The following is a 4,504-nucleotide window of genomic DNA, read 5'->3' as shown; positions in this document are numbered from 1 at the left end:
CTTTTTATCTTATTAGATTTCAATTCAATGAAATTAATTTTTAAAAACCTATGAGAGAAGAAACTGTGAAAACAGGATTGTTATTAGACTGATATTAAGGAATTATAACAACTACAATTGATGAGATTATGATATTGTGATTATCTTTTCTTTGAAAGAAATTCTCAGTATATATAGTAAGAGAGATCTATATATTCTCACATATATAGGATGAAATATTTGCAGGTTAAATAATATAATGTCTGGGATTTGATTCAAGTCAGGGAGTGGGGAGGAAATGGTTGAAGTATAGAAAAAGTAATATGGGTGTGTATTGCACTGATAATTGCTAAGATGCAGTCATGTGTACACCTAGTTCATTATACTGTTTTCTTCACTTTTATATATGCTTGAAAATCCACCACTCAACAGTTAAGATATAAAAAATAAAAAAAGAAACATGATTATTTCTTGATTCAGGGTCAGCGGGAAAAGGAGGAATGTTAATTCTCTGTAAAGTGGTGTCCGGAAAAGGAAAAAGAACCAGAAAAGGGTGATATTGTGAATGCCAAGCAAACAGTGTTCCAGAAAAGGAGATGGCGAGTCACGAGTGCTGTCAAGAAGTCAGGGAATATGCAAGCTAAGAAGTGTGCTTTCAGTTACCAGCAAGAGGCAGTGACTACAGCTTTCAGAAGCTCAAAGAAGCAGTGCTGGCTACACAGGAAGAAGAGAGCTGTGGGCAGGGTGGTGGGAAGTGGACTTCCTATGGTTAAATCAAGGGCTGTGCCTTGACTGTTTTTAAAGATGAAAGGTACTTGAATAAGTTAAATGTATGAGAAGAAACCAGTAGAAGGGAAGTGATTATAATACACGAGAAAGATGGGGCAATCTGAGAGAGAGAAGTTTCTGAGAGGATGAGGAATGGGGAGAGTCGGGAGGGATAATGCTACTTAGTCAAGAAAATAGCTGTCCTCATTTTAGGAGGGCCATTCAACGCTGCATTTCCCCAAATGAGTCATCATCAGAGTCACTAGGGAGCTTAGAGAAATCCAATTTCTCCTCTTCCTCCCACCTTGAAGATTCTAACTTTATGTATTTGGAGATTTCAATATAATAAAAATACAGTAACTATATTATTTAAAGGCGCTCTGAAGAAGTCTGCTAATTAGCCAGGCTTTCCAACTATTGACTTTAATGAGCATTAAATTCATGAAAAAAGTACTTTTTCTTCATCTTTCTCGGAAAAGAGACATTCAGACTCTTTCTTGGAGTGAAAACAATATGTTCTGGGTCTGAGTACCTGGGGGAGGAGAACAGGCTCAGTTAATCTTTGTTCAAACAACGCTTAAATACCAAGACTGATCTGTTTCCACAACATAGCAACAGCCTTTTTTACTGTGGGGCACAATGATCTTGAGCATGCTTGTATTTTGTCATTTATGGTTGTGGGAGTATGGGAGATTCGAAAAATCTATTTAAGAAAGTACAGCATGCAGATGCGGTGATCCTTAATTTCACTACAGAAACACAAATAGAGCCTGGGGATAGGATAAAGACAACAGGAAAATCAAATAAGCAAGGGCTTTAGCATTTGGAGAAAAGAACCAGGGGTGCAACTGTAGAAATCCGGTTCTAATTCTAGTTCTGCCACTACCTATACATGTCACTAGAGCCTGGTATCAGTTTTCTGATCTACACTATTGTGGGTACTAGTTTCAATCCCTAACTGCCTTCTGGGAAGGTCACAGCATGAACAGGACATAACAGGTGCAATGGTATTTGTATAAACATGCTGTGTAGACACAATTATTGTGCTGGTCAATGGCCTCAATGAAAAATTTATCACTCTAAACAACTGGTGAAATTAAGCTGTAAATTTTGAAAGAACTTGGCTTTGTAGATAACATGCCATTTCTATCTACTTCCTGTCAGAATGAAAATGATGTAGAAGCATTTTCTGGCACTTTAACAGTTTACAGATTATGGTGACATAGTATGCATATGACATAAAAATATGTATTAAAAATGTTGACCTTATTCTATTCATTCAGCTATTAATTTCAGGGATTTCTGGTTTCCTGATGGATATGGAGCAAAAGTCTTCATAAGTCTTGAGTTTTCACTGAATCTTAAGTCTCCTTTTAACCCTCCTTCTCTTAATTGTCACTTAAGATATATAAAATATGTCCAAAATTGACATCTTGGCAACCTGAAAGTCTCTCCTATCTCAGTAAATGGTATCATCACCGGTTTTTAATTAAACTAAGACCTCAAGATTTATCCTTTTGCCCCCCTGAAACCTCATACCTTTTTCTCTGTCATTCACCAACTATAAACATATCAAATTCGTTTTGGTTGCTTAGATAAGCCCTTTTTTTTTTATTGTTTAACACTTCTGGGCTTTTGAACTAATATATTGATGCTAAGGCATGTATTTTAACATATTTTAATATCATTGTTATCAAAATGTGTTTTACAATCAATTTTGTCATTTACAATTTGCAATTAGAATTACAGGTGTTTTTTTTCTTTTAGAGGTACAATAGTGGTGTCTTAAATCCAATACAAAAACAAAAACAAAATGGTAGTGCCCTCTCCCCTCTCCAGATCTCTGTGTGGCTGGCTCAGTCCTAGCCTTACTGTTGAGCTCAGCTCACTCACCCTCACTTCAGCTTCATGCTCTGATGCCACCTTACCTGAAGTTCTCCTCCCCTCATCTCATCCCACTACTTGTTTCCTTTATAGCACTTTTGCCACTTAAAAACATCAATTTGTTTGCTTATTTCCTATTTTCTCTACAAAGCTCCTCAAAACAGGAGCTTTGTTTTGTTCTCAGCTACATCCCCAGATATGGTGCGTGATCAATGCCTATTTGTTGAAGGAATTGTACGGCAAGGGCGCCTCTTCCACAGAAGTTTATGTGGCCCATACCCACTATCTCAGTAGTGTCTGAGCTGAGCAGCTCCTACCTTATCCTCAAAGTTCCCACCCCCAGCCCCATCACCAGCACAAGCAATCGCTGTTTTAATCTCCACCATCTAAGAAGTGGCGGGACTTCCAGTGTAATGGACAAAGACCATGAATAGAATTTCTACAGCTAGAGGCATTTGGCAAAAAACTTACTATTTGAAAAGTCTCTAGTCTTAAACCCATCGTTGGGATGAAGGGCAAGTATATTAGTCCATTTTCACACTGCTATAAAGGAATACCAGAGACGGAGTAATTTATAAAGGAAACAGGTTTCATTGACTCACAGTTCCACATGGCTGGGGAGGCCTCAGGAAACTTACAATCATGGCGGAAAGGGAAGCAGGTGCCTTCTTCACATGGCAGCAGGAGAGAGAAGAGAAAGCAAAGGGGAAAGAGCCTTTCATGAAGCCATCAGATCAAATGAGAACTCACTCACTATCATGAGAACAGCATGGGGGAAACCGCCCCCCTAATCCAATCACCTCCCAGTAGGTGCCTCCCTAGTGGACCTAGCTGCTGATGGAAGCAGCTTGGAGTTGCTTAGTTCCAGTAGGAAGCACTGGTTCCTGTGTATTCTTCACTTTGTCCTTATCTCCATTCTCCATGTAGTCCATACTGTCTCTCCAGCTGATTGTTCTGCAGTGGTCACATATTGCTGTGCAAGGAGCCAGCACTGCTGCAGCTTCCAGTGATTTCAGTTATGTGGAACATAAGCAAGGAAGATAAAGTAAAACCCTTATGCTCCTGAAGGCATTGCATGGGGCTTCCAGAATGTCACAAAGCCAGCCATTGGCACTGTTCTCAGGAGAAAAAGGACTTTTCTCTGGAATGGCTCTCGTGGTGTAAGGACTGGTGACGCATTAATAAATCACACACTTATGGTTCAGATTAAGTCATATCTGAATGAGTCATTTCTCTACACAACTCACCACTCCCTGTGTCAGCAAGGCTGATGGGCAGAGTAGGCTGAATGTTGGTAGGTGGTATTATGTGATCAAGTGTTTTTACTTTAATGCCTAAGGAAGACTCTGCTAGCCAGGTGCACAATAGTCTGCACTGTTGGCCTTGGCTAATCTAATCTTAGATACCCCGTGTAATTGGGAAAGAAAGAGAAACTCTGCAACGCGTCATCTAGCAACTTGATCCCCTGGTTTGTTTTTCATTTTGTTTTAAGATGGGCTCTAAGGTCAGAAGAATTAAGACATTGGATGTCTGGAAGGGGAGGCGTTTTGCCCCAGAAAGAGCTGCAGAGATGTTTGCAGGGCCTGAGAGCCAGCTGTGGTCAGCCAGAGAGACACATGACAACTAGCACTGAGGCATCCCTGCCTTGGGAGACCAGGGCCAGGGCTTCTGTGACATGCACACACTTGGAGTCCCACTGATCCCTCTGCCCCTCTGGTAGTAGTCCTGTCTTCAGCCCAGATGAGGACTCCCAGAGTTATCCCTGAAAGCTTCCTTCAGTTAGCAATTACTCTGCCTGCTGTGCCAAGACTAGACAATGCCTCCTAACAGGTCACCCCTCTGAGTCCAGCCCCTCCTCACTTCCTGCTGTTTA

At 40.6% G+C, this 4,504-nt stretch overlaps 1 long non-coding RNA gene across 1 annotated transcript; it reads right to left on the bottom strand.

The window, feature by feature from the left end:
* Nucleotides 1–226: 226 nt before the first annotated feature.
* On the bottom strand, nucleotides 227–3,797 carry LOC144337610 (uncharacterized). Its single transcript, XR_013410892.1, has 3 exons — nucleotides 3,432–3,797; nucleotides 3,234–3,299; nucleotides 227–1,279 (listed from the first exon to the last, which is right to left on the bottom strand). It is a non-coding gene; the product is annotated as an uncharacterized LOC144337610 (long non-coding RNA).
* Nucleotides 3,798–4,504: the final 707 nt, after the last annotated feature.

The sequence above is a fragment of the Macaca mulatta genome, chromosome 1, assembly GCF_049350105.2.
Source record: "Macaca mulatta isolate MMU2019108-1 chromosome 1, T2T-MMU8v2.0, whole genome shotgun sequence".
Taxonomy (NCBI): Eukaryota; Metazoa; Chordata; class Mammalia; order Primates; family Cercopithecidae; genus Macaca; species Macaca mulatta.
The sequence above is the reverse complement of the archived record's forward strand: the minus strand, read 5'-3'. Positions and strand labels throughout refer to the sequence as shown.